Raw genomic sequence first — 16074 nt, forward strand, 5'->3', positions numbered from 1 at the left:
TAAGTTAAACCTGCCAAGTGAACATTTGCTTGGTAAGTTTCCTTGAAATAAGATGGGATATTTAGATAAATTAGATTTTGTAATTAGCTGGGGAAACTTATGTTGAGCAATATTTGACCAGGTTCAGGAAATGTAAGCCAGAAATGCTCAAATGTTTCCTGTTTTCTGTCTCAGATTTCCCAAAAAAATGGGTATTCTAAAAGCAAGTTAGATTTATATAGGGTCTAAAAACAAGACCCTATATCTCACTGCATTGTTATGTTTTAAATCAAATCACATATTCTGATTAGACATTTTTGAAATTTGGCAAGATTTCAAGTTTTTACAGTGAAAGAATGCAGAGGGCAACACACAAAAAGTGTGTGTGTGTGTGTGTGTGTGTGTGTGTGTGTGTGTGGTGTGTGTGTGTGTGTGGGTGTGTGTGTGTGTGTGTGTGTGTGTGTGTGTGTGTGTGTGTGTGTGTGTGTGTGTGTGTGTGTGTGTGTGTGTGTGTGTGTGTGTGTGTGTGTGTGTGTGTGTGTGTGTGTGTGTGTGTGTGTGTGTGTGTGTGTGTGTGTGTGTGTGTGTGTGTGTGTGTGTGTGTGTGTGTGTGTGTGTGTGTGTGTGTGTGTGTGTGTGTGTGTGTGTGTGTGTGTGTGTGTGTGTGTGTGTGTGTGTGTGTGTGTGTGTGTGTGTGTGTGTGTGTGTGTGTGTGTGTGTGTGTGTGTGTGTGTAACCCTAACCCAGAGATGATGTGATCCATTCATCATGGTGTTGTTGAGGTTTTCATCCTGAGCCTATGAGTAAAACGTTGATTCAAACATCCAGGCCTGTCAGTAACCTGCAATGAAATGTTTGAGTACCACCAGGGTATCCTTGAGCGAGGCATACCAATCAGTTACTACACTATAGCAGTTGGTTCAGTTGTTTGCAACACATGTATGGTCTTCCTTGGCCTTGAGATTTTGTAGATCTCTTCCTTGGGCGGGTGAGTGCTTTCACCATGGGTCACTCATAGCTACCCGATGTGATTAAGAGGAACATGTTGCAACAGTGTGGCTCATTGATGTGTTTTAATGCAGCATGTAACTCATGTTTAGACTCTGTTGCTCCTTTGAAAAAGAAGAAAATAAAACAACATAGATTAGCTCCATGGCATAATGCCGAAACCCGCAAAATAAAGCAAAAGTCGAGACAACTTGAAAGGATATGGCGTTCCACTAAACTTGAAGAATCTCGTTTAATTTGGCATATTACTCTCAATGAATATAAGAAAGCACTGCGTAAAGCGAGAGCAGCCTACTACTCTTCATTAATAGATGAGAATAGGAATAATGCAAGATTTATTTTCAGCACTGTAGCCAGGCTGACAGAGAGCCACAGGTCGATTGAGCCTTCTATTCCCATAGCACTCAGTAGTAATGATTTGATGTGCTTTTTTAACGATAAAATTGTTACTCTTAGAAACAAAATTAATGACCTCTTGCCTTTGACCAGTATAGTGTTATCAACAGCTCCCGGAAACGTAAGTTCTAATATTACACTAGATAGTAAACTAGAATGCTTTTCAGCCATAAACCTTGAACAATTAAATTCAATGATTCTCTCTTCTAAACCATCAACGTGTATGTTAGACCCAATTCCAACTAAGCTGTTGAAGGAAGTGTTTCCATTAATTAGCACTTCTTTATTAAATATTATGAATATGTCTTTATTATCAGGCTATGTTCCACAATCATTCAAAGTAGCAGTGATAAAACCACTTCTTAAAAAGCACAACCTCGATCCAGAGGTTTTAGCCAACTATAGACCTATTTATAATCTTCCGTTCCTCTCAAAAATTCTTGAGAAAGCGCTCGCAAAACAGCTGTGTGATTACTTAAAAAACAATGATTTATTTGAAGATGTTCAGTCTGGCTTTAGAACACATCATAGCACAGAGACAGCTCTGGTTAAAGTCACAAATGACATTCTAATAGCCTCTGACAAGGGACTTGTCTCTATTCTTGTTTTGCTCGACCTCAGTGCTGCATTTGATACTATCGACCATGATATCCTATTACAAAGACTAGAGCACTTAGTTGGCATAAAGGGAACTGCTTTAGGCTGGTTTAGGTCCTATCTATCTGAACGCTCTCAGTTTGTACGTGTTAACGATGAAACTTCCACGCAAACCAAAGTTAGCCATGGAGTGCCACAGGGTTCAGTGCTCGGACCTATTTTGTTCACATTATATATGCTTCCGTTAGGCAATATTATAAGGAATCATTCTGTAAACTTTCATTGTTATGCGGATGATACTCAACTATATTTATCAATCAAGCCTGATGAAAGTAATCATCTAAATAAAATTCAAGACTGCCTTAAGGACTTAAAAACGTGGATGACCTTAAACTTTTTGATGTTAAACACGACCAAAACTGAAGTTATTGTACTTGGCCCGAAGAATCTACGAAACAAATTATCTAAAGATATACTAACTATGGATGGCATTAATTTGGCCTCCAGTGAGACTGTAAGGAATCTTGGTGTTATATTTGATCAGGATTTATCCTTAAAGCCCCTGTCACACTGTCCCGAAATTGACACCCGATGGACACACGAATATGGAATTGTGAATTTCGCACGAAGATGGCCCCGAACCACACACAAAGGCAACATTTACATTACATTTAAGACATACAACTGCAATGAAAGTACCAAAAACAATTATGTTACAGTACTATGATACTGTACTGATATTTTCAGACGTTGTTCTTTACTTTATCCGTCGTTATATGTAGAAAATATTACGTTTTCTCCGTAATGTTGTTTCCATAACAACAACAACTTCCTGTCAACTGTCCTTCAAAATAATATATTATATCCTTTTTAGTTTCACAGAACACAAATTGGGTTATTTACATAATATATTTACATGATTTTGTTGTGCAATAAAACAACCCGATGGACACACGATAAAGGAAATGTTCAAATTCGGCTGTGATCGTAACAACATCGGGCCATTCGTGAGGGCATCTTAAGCCTTCGTATGACTGCCGGTGGAGTTTCTCAGGCTCCGGCAGCAACTTCGTGAGCGGTGGCAAAATCTTTGGCATGCCAAAAAATTGCCGAAGGACCTTGCGAAGGTTCATTTTCGTGTTGAATTCGTGTGTAAATGTTGCCCTTCGTAAGGCCATCGTGAGGGCATCTTGTTATCATCGGTGCCATCGGGCATTCGCCCCGATCAGAGTGAGGGTGAATGCACCGATGATAACACGAAGATGACACGATTTGACAAGATGCCCTCACGAGTGCCTCACGAAGTTGCCGCTCACGAAGTTGCTGCCGGAGCCTGAGAAACTCCACCGGCGGTCATACGATGGCTTAAGATGCCCTCACGAATGGCCCGATGTTGCTACGATCACAGCCGAATTTGAACATTTCCTTTATCGTGTGTCCATCGGGTGTCAATTTCGGGACAGTGTGACAGGGCCTTTAACGCCCACATAAAATCAATTTCAAGGACCGCCTACTTCCATCTACGTAACATTGCAAAAATAAGGCATATCTTGCCTCAAAACGATGCAGAGAAACTAGTCCATGCATTTGTTACTTCAAGGCTGGATTATTGTAACTCCTTATTATCAGGGTGTACCAAGAAGTCAGTCAAGTCGCTTCAGCTGATTCAAAATGCTGCAGCTCGTGTACTATCCAGAGTTAGGAAAAGGGACCACATTACTCCTGTTCTGGCTGCCTTACACTGGCTCCCTATAGAACACAGGATAGAATTTAAAATTCTTCTTCTCGCCTACAAAGCCCTTAATGGGCAGGCGCCATCTTACCTTAAATAACTCATTATACCCTACTGTCCTACTAGGGCATTGCGTTCCAAGAATGCAGGGTTGTTGGTTGTTCCTAGAGTCTCTAAAAGTACAATGGGAGCCAGAGCCTTTTCTTATCAAGCTCCACATTTGTGGAATCAGCTTCCAGTTTGTGTTCGGGCGGCAGACACCCTATCCGTTTTTAAGAGTGCGCTTAAGACCTTCCTTTTTGATAAAGCTTATAGTTAGGGCTGATTAGATTCAGCCCCTAGTTTTGCTGATATAGGCTTAGTTTGTCGGGGGACATCTTACTTCTTCCTTCTCTCTGTCTATACCTGTGTACTCTCATGTTCCGATTAACCCAGCTTCCCCAAATTTCTTTCTTTTTGGTGTCTATATACGCCGGGATCCGGAGTCATGGATGATCCTGCGCTCCTGTGTCCTGGATCGCGAGCCCTGGATCTTGAGTCGTGGCTGTGGTCCTGGATCATAGGTCCTGGATGGATATCCTCGTGGATTCATCTTCCTATTATACACACATGCATTTCCAAACATTTGGACTACCTATGTTGCAAATGTATTATCTTTTCAATTTACACACGGCATCTATTGCACGTCTGTCCGTCCTGGGAGAGGGATCCCTCCTCTGTTGCTCTCCCTGAGGTTTCTCCCATGTTTCCCTTTAAACTGTGGGTTTTCTCCGGAAGTTTTTCCTTGTACGATGTGAGGGTCTAAGGACAGAGGGTCTAAGGACAGGGGGTCTAAGGACAGGGGGTCTAAGGACAGGGGGTGTCGTATTGTCATACTGATATTCTGTACACACTGTGAAGACCACTGAGACAAATGTAACATTTGTGATATTGGGCTATATAAATAAACATTGATTGATTGATTGATTGATTGATGTATCCAGCTTTATTACACTGAGTTGTCAATGGCACAGATACAAATACGGAAACTAAAAACCAGGAAATACAGAGGAAACCCTCCCAGACTGCACCGCACCTATCAAAAACCCATGTTGGCATGAATATTATTTAAATGTGTATATTCTATTTATATTTGCAGTCTCCCGACATCTGCTCCTCTGAAGTGGGTTTCATTGGAAATGGCCATTTCCAGAAATATCAGACGATTTCTTTAAATCTCTTGAGGATGACAAAGGAGGATTCAAAAAACATTATGGTGAATAAACCAATATGTGTACTGCCAACCCATGTCAGTCTATTGATCCACTGTTGGCCCCTAAGGCCACCAACAAGAGAGACATGCGTGTCAGCCATATGAGCGTGTTGGATGCGTGTCTTCTGGCTCTGTGAGGGTGTGGAGGTTGTGTTGTTTTCTCACACGGTGTCAGTGTCCCTTCTCTGTTTTCATGTCTCAGGTTTCATCCACGGTCCTTCTCAATGTTTCAATCTGAGCTCTCCGTTTGACAAAGACACTAATCCCTCAGATTAACGGTCCCTTTGGTCTGGAGGAGGGATGGCTCTGACCATATGGAGAGTCACTGTCCTGCAGACACATGATGCTGCACTGACATAGGAATACCTATCAAAACAGTGACAGCATGTTCATTTGTGAGAAGTCTATGGGTCAGTCTGAAATAACATTGTATTTATAACCCTAGCCCACTAATACAAAACACAAAGCACCTGTAATATATATGATCATTTATAACTTCATTTTCAATATGTTTGCCCTATTGGAAAGACAGGGCCAATTATAGAACCCTGTGACTTTCTTTTTATTTTATTATCTAAATCCATCTTTAAATGACTGACTGTTTTAAATCACAAGAAAAAAGGGCCAATTTACTGGTTTTAAACTTTTGACCGTCAACACTGGACTGGGTGTGACCCTGGACAACACTGCTGACATCGCTCCTGCAGAAACACCCTGCACAACTAGGGGAGGAAACGTCCCCTAGTGACCCAGAATGCAACACGTGTTCTGGTCCAGGCTCTGGTCATTCATTCTTTAACTACTCCAACTCCCTCCTGGCTGGTCTACCAGCAAGCTGCTCTGACCTCTGAAGGTCATTCAGAATGCAGGAGCCCTTCTGGTCTTCAACCTCCCTAAATTCTCCCACAATGCACCGCTCCTCCGCTCCCTTCACTGGCTGCCAGCGACCGTCTAAATCCTCTTCAAGACACTGTTACTGGCCCACAGTGCTGTGAATACGTCCCTTTAATAGAATGTATTGTAATGTAACAAATAATGAAGGACATAGGAGAAGCACACTTTGAAGACAGTTAGTATATGTGTGTGTCATTTGTGATTCTTTACACAAAGACATGTGACATGCAGTGGCGTTTTTATATGTACAAAAGTGGTGGGGCACAAAAAACTTAGATGTCTATATATAAGCTTCTGCAGTGACGTGCAGTGAGGTTCATGGCTGGTTTAGAAATATTATATTTTGACCTAAATCAAAATATAATATTATTTTCAAAAGCCTCTTTAGTCTGATGCTTCAATTAATTTTAAACAGACAGTTCAACAGAAGGATACCCAAAAAATGTAATTTTATCATTTAAATATTGAATTGTTCTCTCTTAGTAAGATCCCATTTTCAATAAAATGGTGGTCTTACCTTGACTTGAAGATGAAGTCCATTTGCCTATCCTTCTGGACAAAAATATCTATTACTTTTTTGTAAAAGTCCTCCTTATCTTCAAAAGTCTATCATAAATCTAATCGATAGATTTATGATTAAAAAATTATAAAAGTAGGGTAGACAAGTGGATATTATCCGGCTGAACAAAACGTGCATTTATCTAACAGCTACGTTTCCCACAGATCTTATTTGGAACTATTTTCTAAAATCCTATGGAGAAAGCTCATTGCTTTTTTGTCGAGGGAAGCCATGCGCAGCTTACTTCCTGGTTTTAGGACACGTCTCTCTCCTCCTCTTCACACACCACACTTTTCGCGGCACACGTACTTACAGCCAATCAGCTCTGAATTATGTGAGATGACGTATAGTGGGGATGGCAGCTCTATGCCCCTATGGTCATTATTTTTTGCCACACACATTAAATAGGACAATACTCTGAGCATGCGCAGTGTAGTTTTTACAGTCACCATTGACTTAGACAGTGAGAGGGAGGGGCATGATCGGGTTTTGTCCCACATGGCTCTAAACAGCTCGATAGGCACACGCTGTAGACACTAATTAGAAGAACACAGACTAAAACAGCAATGTTCAGACGAATCAGATGATTAAACATGATCTTAAAATATATTTTATATTTTTTTATATTAGGTGACCAGTCGCCACTGGTGCACACAGATAAAGAAAAGGAGGAGTAAGGGAAGAGTGGTGAAAAGTCCCCTGGCATTCTATAGCAGCATAAGCTCTATCTAAGAGAGAAGTCCAATGAACATGGAGCGCTTCCACAGAAGAGGAGCTTGATTGTTGAACAGAGCGTTCTGGAGACTCTAGGAACCCCTATTGTAATAAACATTTCAACTGCTAAACGGGATATCAAAAATGTTTTATGCAGAACTTATTTCCACCATTATTAGCAGTAGATAAAGTAGTAGAAGTAGTAGAAAATATAAATACAAGTAGAATTGTTTTCTGAAAGTATAATTCATTTTGGTTTCACAATGATGGCACATAATGATCCACATGAGTTTTAAGCATAAAAGATATGGGGCAGTGTGATAATGGTGAATTTCCACTGCACAGAAAACCAACATCAGCCGTTAGCTGTTAGCCCTCAGAGCTCACAGCTCTTCATATCTGTTCAGAAACTAGACAAAAGTTAAACAAGTACAAACCACAGACTGCCTGTGTCATGGTGAATACAGTCGCTGGTTTATTTATGTCTGTATAGGCCGTTGTTGTGAGTGTGGACGGTCGGAGCATATACTGCGTTAGCTTAGCCTGATCTCCATTTAGAAAACAAGCATTTTAAAAGGGTTTTTCGCCTGCCGTCTGTCTGCAGACTTGTCAAAGCATTAATTCATGGTTTTTACTAACCGGTATCAGTATGTTGTTACTTCGGCATCATTTTGAAACGTGTATTACAATTTAATCACGGTCAAATATGTTCATCTTGTTGTAGTTTTAGCCCCCTTGCCAGCGATTCTCTCTCTAGTTTAGTATACTCAGCCCGACTCAGCCCGGTTGTTGGCCCGGAAAGAACCTGGATTTTGGAGGGCCAGAAAAACTGAAACAGTACCCGTTAGCCGGTACTAACCCTAGTGGAAACGCAACCAAAAACGGGCCGGGTTTGGCACGGCACGCTTAAACCGTGCTACGCGCTGCAGTGGAAATGCGCCATTTGCTGAGCTCCACACATGATGACTGCACATATGTAAGTGAGTCCAGGCAGCAACAACAGCACTTCACTCTGAAAAGAAACTTCCGCTGCTCTGGAATGTACCTGCACGTCATCACACAGCCTGACACACAACCCCCCCCCCCCCCCACACACACACACACACACACACACACACACACACACACTCACATACACACACACACACACACACTCACACACAGGCCCTGCTACTATGTCAGGTTTATTTATATAGAGGAGGAATGGCTGAGATCAGAGGATAGGGCACATGGTGGGAGGGGTTTTTACATGTGTATGTGTGTGTGTGTGTGTGTGTGTGTGTGTGTGTGTGTGTGTGTGTGTGTGTGTGGTGGTGGTCTGCGCTGTGTGTAATCCATCTATGTGAATGGGAGCTGTTGCAGTAATTTAGATCGGTTTGTGTCTCCTGATAATGATACATAATTAGACTATAGGTCAGTCGGTCAGGCTCCCCTTCTCTGTCTCTCTTTCTCTCTCTTTCCCTCTCTCTCTCTCACACACACACACACACACATAATGCACCCCCCCCATTCAACACTTAAACAAATATAAATCATATGCCTTCCTCAAAGAGAATTCCTCCACACATTCCAACCCCCATTCCCTCTGTAGGTCTCCCACAATATAACCAGCATTACAACATTTTTATTATCCATACCAATCTTTATCACCAATTACAGCCTGCAAACATTGGTAAAAACCAAGTTTAAGCTGCATAGCACTTGATGAATATCATTTAAATAGACATTTGAACTGCTTCACATAGCTAGGAATCATAACCTAATTTGTAATATAATGTGTTATCACAAGTTAAATCAACCATATGTTCAGGTCATTGTTTATTCATAACTAAATCAACAATTCATCGAGGTGCCTGGTTGTTTTTGCCTTTGTATATGACCATATGCTGATATTTTCTATATGATTCTTGAAACAATCACATGGTGAAATACCCACAGGCCGCAGTCCTTCTCTAGGTTTTATTTTCTTTATTGCAAACAACATGCATTTTATTTGTGCAGCATTCACAAGTGCAAAGAAAATGTGAATATTCATTGGTTATGAAAAGCTATCACAGGTGAGCCCTAGCATTGGATTTCAGCCACATGTTAGGCTGGACCTCATGCATTGCATGACGCTTCGCAGGATACACTGTGTGTGTGTGTGTGTGTGTGTGTGTGTGTGTGTGTGTGTGTGTGTGTGTGTGTGTGTGTGTGTGTGTGTGTGTGTGTGTGTGTGTGTGTGTGTGTGTGTGTGTGTGTGTGTGTGTGTGTGTGTGTGTGTGTGTGTGTGTGTGTGTGTGTGTGTGTGTGTGTGTGTGTGTGTGTGTGTGTGTGTGTGTGTGTGTGTGTGTGTGTGTGTGTGTGTGTGTGAGCATCAGCCACAAACAGCGCTGCCTGACAATTGAGGCATTAATAATCCATACATCCTCACAGGCCAGGGTCAGTCTGAAAACAAATAAGACAGTTGACTTTTCTAAATCCTGAAATGTAGAAAATGAAAATTCCAACAATCCAATATGTTTGGTGCTTGGGTGCACTAACACACTGACTAATGGGATTCTGTCTCACTAATTCAATTACAGGTTCTTCACTCATAACCTTTATACACCAGACAGAGGTTTATGGTTGTCATTGGTCTTCTCTTTGTAAGGCATTTTCAATATGTGTCCTGATAAGACAGTAGTATTAATTCCTTATAAATTAATAGCAATTGTTTCAATTAATTTAAAGTGGACCTATCATGCTATATTTGAATAATATATTGTTGGGTCATATAAACATGTCTGTGAAGTTTTGTTTTCTAAATACCAAACAGACCATGCCTCGTTTCGCTCTATTTGCTCTTTTCCAGCCCAGTTTTTGCAGGGGCTGATTCTGTGACGTAGCTTTAATGCAAATAAGCTGCAGCTGACCACGCCCCCCTGCAGGAGAGGGAGATCAGCTGCTGGGCTCTCAGAAGAGGGGGAGGAAAAGAGATCTCCGTCCTCCGTGTGTTATTCTTATATGATTATATAGAGTCGTTATTCATTTGTTTTAAAGCTCAATAAATAACAAAGAAGACCTTTGACCGGCACTTTTCTAATTTGTCTGGAAGATTTAAACTTTAACGGACATGTTGATCGGCGAAGGGTTAGGGTTAGCGATTACCCTCGCGCACAGATTAAACCCCCGCGAGCGGCTATGCGCTCGCTCGCCAGAGAGACAGCCCTCTTGCTCGCTCGCGGGAGTGTCAGCCTCACTCGTTCGCGGAGTCTGTCTGCGCGCGTGAAAAGTTTCTGACACTTTGGGGCGGAGCCACTGGACTTTGATTGACAGCTGCCAGGAAGCCCGGAGTTGCCAGGTTTGATAAATGCCTGAACTACCAAGAGCCGAGAACTGACAGATCAGTTGGACGAGATTGAATGGTAAAGTTGTCCATAAAAAACTATTATATTCGTAAAGTGTACAGCTAATATATATATATATATATATATCAATTAATTTGATATAAAAAAATGACACATTAATTCTAGGAGTGTAATACTTTTACAAACACTATAGTAATAATATGCATTCATTATGACAATATCATACTATTACTATAGGAGTGTTCAAAAAACAACTACAGAAACACTATATTACTGGATACTATAGTAGTACTATTTAAAATAATATAGTCTTAATACGGAAACACCAAAAAAAAACACTATAGTAATACTTTTACAAACACAAGTAATAATATGCATTCACTATGCCAATATCATACTATTACTAGGAGTGTTAGTGTGTTCAAAAAACAACTACAGAAACACTATATATTATACTATAGTTATACTATTTAAAATAAAATAAGAATACTACAAAGATTTAGATACATAGTATTACTATTGACATAGTATAGGGCTACTATAGCTAATAAAATGGCACTACAGAAAAAACTATAGTAATACGATAGCTGGTGAAAAATACTGCAGAACACTACAAACTTACTATAGGACACTATACAACTCTTATAGTATACTATAGTAATACTATAGTTCCTTTATAGTTATTTTCGTAAGGGAGGTGCATACAGCAGCCAGTATAGCTAGCAGTTTTCGACAGATACAGCCCACTCAAAAATACACTCAAATTAATTGATATATATATATATATATATATTAGCTGTACACTTTACGAATATAATAGTTTTTTATGGACAACTTTACCATTCAATCTCGTCCAACTGATCTTGCAGCTGTCACTCCTCGGCTCTTGGTAGTTCAGGCATTTATCAAACCTGGCAACTCCGGGCTTCCGGGCAGCTGTCAATCAAAGTCCAGTAGCTCCGCCCCAAAGTGTCCGAAACTTTTCACGCCGCGCAGACAGACTCCGCGAGCGAGTGAGGCTGACACTCCCGCGAGCGAGCAAGAGGGCTGTCTCGCATAGCCGCTCGCGGGGGTTTAATCTGCGCGCCAGGGTCATTTTATGCACGTGTAAAAGCACATTTTCCGCTCGTGAGTAGCTTGTTCTGCGCGCTAGAAGATTGACCCAAATCTGACTCCATAAAAAGAGCCAGAGCGTCCACAGCGGAGAATAAACAGAAGGGCAACCATGGCAACCATGCGCGGGAAGTCTTCTTCGCTGCTGTTGTGGCAGGACTACAGCGCCACTTACAGGCCTGGCATATGTACTACAGCGTCTCCACCGCTTTCGAGCGGTCTCGTGTGAACGGACACGTCTCATGTGAACAACACTATTCCGGGCTGACGTCAGCTCGGATGGAATCTGTATCCGCTCGTTGTAGCCCCGTTTTTAAAAGATTTGGGTACAGAGGAAAAGAGAGAGGGTTGTGTTTTCTGACACTTGGTGAGTTCCCTGGAACACCGGGGACACATATTTATGTATAAAAGATGTACAAACATGGACGTAGGAAGCATCCTGAATGTGGGGGGGACTTTTTTAACGGGGGGTGTGGGGGTTCCCCACCACGAACAAAAAAATAGATTTCCTGTATTCTGGTGCATTTTAACAGGGGGTTTGATACTTTTATGTGGCTATACTAGCATGAGGAAAATGATGGGTACATTTTGTAATTTCATTTAAATGTTCAAATAAATGTTGCTCTTCTGTCTATATTGGTCATATGATGCCCCTTGACTGAAATGCTTCCTGTTCAATATCCCCACTGATTTCCTTAAAATTCTGGGATGAGAGTCCACATCACAATTGACTCTAAACTGTCATTTCCCTTTCATCACTCACCTCAGCAACGGACCTCTCTCCACTGTCCCTGTGTTCTGCCTCTGACTCACTCTCAAGCGCCTAGATGTCAACAGAAGTGGTGAAGTGATCATTATTTATTGAGCAGTATACTCTTTCACATTGAATCATAACAAGTCATACTGAATGTAAATACAACTGACTCTAAAGTAAGTCCCAGTCTGTGACATTGGACATTTTGAAGACTCAAAGTCCCAAGCAGTAGGTAGAATATTAGCTAGTCTATTCAATGTGCTCAGAGAATAAACAGTTAACTGAATACTGGGATGGAAATTGCCTATAAGCACTCAGTAAAACATAAACACACACAAAAAGCTTCTGAATGATCCATCCATCCATCCATCTTCTCCCGCTTATCCGTGGTCGGGTCGCGGGGGTAGCAGTTCCAGCAGAGAGCCCCAAACTTTCTTTTCCCTGGCGACACTTCTGAATGATAAGAAGTATAATTAAAACATAATGCACATTACCATTTTGAGAGAGAGTACCGAAGTTAAAGAACTCAGAAAATAATCTCTTATCGAACTGAGGCTCCAGTAAAACACACTGACTGCATCTCTACATGGACATCATGGTGTTTACATGAGCACAGAGAGATCGGGTTATTCATGTTCCCTGTTTACATGATAAATACTAGTAACCTGGCATTTCGATGCATTTTCTCATCTAAACTATTCAGTATTTGTATCTCTCTATCATGACATAAAGACGAAACTCCTCTCCAGAAGTGAGACGCTTTTGCCGCCGCCGCCATCACTGTTAACTGATTAACTGCTACCAGCTGAAGACTTACTTTCCTATTCTTTGAAACAAATGTTCTTATGTCCATGTTGTCTGGGGGAGAAAACATTTCAAGCCAAGAGATCGTCAGCTTTGATTTTCGCTGTATTAACAATGTCCTGAACATTTGGTGTGTGTGCCTTACCTCCACTACCGGCATCGCTTCATACAACAGATCTGAGCTGTCCAACTATGGCAACACTCCTTGAACATGTGCGCTATGGGAGAATCTGCCTTGGTACAAAGTAGCAGTGAAAACATGGTACGGAGTTTCATTGATTTGGGCATTCTCTCAATAAGCAAGTGGAATGGATTTGATAGTGAAGCACTGACACAGCGCTCTACAAAGTGCGGCGAGTGGAGAAACCGATTCACGGACTTTCCACATGGTAGAAGTGGGGGGGTCTAAACTAATCATTTCAAAAAGTGGGGGGGACTTGTCCCACCCTCATATAATGGCTGCGACGCCCATGCGTACAAAAGTGCATTTTGCATGATAGGTCCACTTAAATAGCTTCCATTGAACATTTAAAATGCAATCCTCAACATCAACCAAGTCATTTAGTTATATTTTCAAACCACTGACAGCTTGGCCTTGATCAAACAGATGTCTCAGCTGCAGTTATCAATGTTTCAGTATTAGCAATGAGTGGAAAGAGCACATGTGCAGAGGGTCAGCTCCCCCCAGCTCAATTAAGCATTTTAGCGTTGTTAAGCTAACTGTTTTGGTTTTACAGATTGGTTAGTTTCGGTTCCTCCTTACCACTCTCATCATTATGCCGCAGCGCAGCTCAGACAGACACACAAAGCTAGCTACTAGCTGTTAGTGGGAGACAGAATGTTTCCTCAGGAGTAAAAGAGACCAAAGCAAAGCTAGCAGAGTGTATAATGGACTCACATTCATCTGGTAGACACCAAGCAATGATAATGTTGTCGTGTAACTGCTGGATATGTAAATAAGCAAGAGTTTGTCAACATGTTAATGTTTACATGTCAATGCAATAGTGTCCCCCCTCGTTTTTCACTTGCCTTACATTTTCTTTCCATTACTTAAAGGGGACACATCATGCTATATTTGAACAATATATTGTAGGGCCATACCTATATAAAGTATATAAATATAGTTTTTTTTCAAAATACCAAACAGGTCCTGCATTTTAGCCATGCCTCATTTCGCTCTATTTGCTCTTTCCAGTGCTGTTTTTGCAGGGGGCTGATTCTGTGAGCTGCAGCTGACCACGCCCCCCTGCAGGAGAGGGGAGCGTGCTCTGAGATCTGCTGCTGGGCTGCAGCGGGGAGAAGAGGGGGACAAAAAGAGATCTCCGTCCTCCGTGTTTTATTCTTATAGAAGTAAGAAGAGAAGTAATGGGGCTGAAACCCTTTTTACACAGCGGTCCAGACATAGACATCAAACGGCGACACATATTCAGTGTGCAGTTACTTTGGCATTAGGGCAGGGATATCTAGATACTTCCCAAGGTTTGACATCATGAATTGTGCTACTTTTAAAGCAAGCAACGATGTTTTCAAATCTGTAATCAAAAAGCTCCTCAAAAACACTATCGAAGCAGTTCCTGCCGTTGCTACGTTAGTTCAAACAGTAACAACGGACTACTTTTCTTAGCGGATGCATGTCAATTTAAATCAATACATAAAACTATTTTTTAAATCAATAAAATCATTTTCTAAATCCATAAAAGCATTTCAATTAATATTGGGAGTCATGTCCTTACTTTGTCGAGAATGTGGCCATGTGTAATAAGTGGGATAATGTGCACATTGCATAATGTGCCTTCATGCCGATCTAGATCCCTCCGCTTGGCGTCGGGCTCCTGATCAGCCTGTCGGTGTACTTTTCCCCATAATGACCGCGTCGCTGCACATTATCCCTTACATATGATTATATAGAGTCATTATTCATTTGTTTTAAAGCAGGAGGCGCAAACACTTGCCTCGGGGAGGGAGAAAAAGAGCCACAGAGGAGAATAAACAGAAGGGCAACCATGGCAACCATGCAAGGGAAGTCTTCTTCGCTGCTTTTGTGGCAGACTACAGCGCCACTTACAGGCCTGGCATATGTACTACAGCGTCTCCAGCGCTTTCGAGCGGCAATGGCCGGCCGTGGCCCAACCTCTCATTCCCCTGATAGGTGGAGAATTGACCACTAAGCGGAGCACCCCTTTTGTGACGTAGTAAATAATTCAAATCTGGATCAGTCTGTATCAGATCCGTTACAGCCCCTTTTTTTAGAGATTTGGGTATTGAGGAAAAGAGAGAGGGTTGTGTTTTCTGACACTTGGTGACTTCCCTGACACACCGGGGACACATATTCATGTATAAAAGACGTACAAGAGTGCATTTTGCATGATCGGTCCCCTTTAACTAAGTCCATGATACGGACATTGTCCACTCTGAAATGTGACATTAAGCTCCACAGTTCTTTACCAGGCCCCCATTGTTTCCCCGAAAATGTTAGCTATGAATAATAATGTATCCAACTCAGCATTAGTGCCACTTCACTGCCTTTACATTCAGTTTGTCCACAACCTGCCTGGTAACAGTACATCTTCACTCAAGCATCAAATCACCACATAACTGTATTTTTCTGTGTCGTTCAGACTCATATCAGTCTGTCCTCAGATCTCTGTCTACCAATGGCTTCTTGTGTTACGGGGACATCTCCAGAGCCCAAAGGTGGATGTAGGAAACATCATTCTATGTGCAGGCTCCTCACTGGAAGCATGCTAGCTGTGTTCAGGACCTTCATTCTCATTTACAGCAGCTAAACAACAGCCTCTAAACCAAACCAAACTGCCAAATGCATTGCTTCTTTTTCGGGTTCTATAAAAGAAATCATAGAGCTGCAGTCTGATGACTGAAAGGTTAAAGTCTCAATACAATGCATTAAACATAAAGTGCATTAAACCACTAGCTCAGGCAAGT

This window comes from Gymnodraco acuticeps, unplaced genomic scaffold (genome assembly GCF_902827175.1).
Source record: "Gymnodraco acuticeps unplaced genomic scaffold, fGymAcu1.1, whole genome shotgun sequence".
NCBI classification, from domain to species: Eukaryota; Metazoa; Chordata; class Actinopteri; order Perciformes; family Bathydraconidae; genus Gymnodraco; species Gymnodraco acuticeps.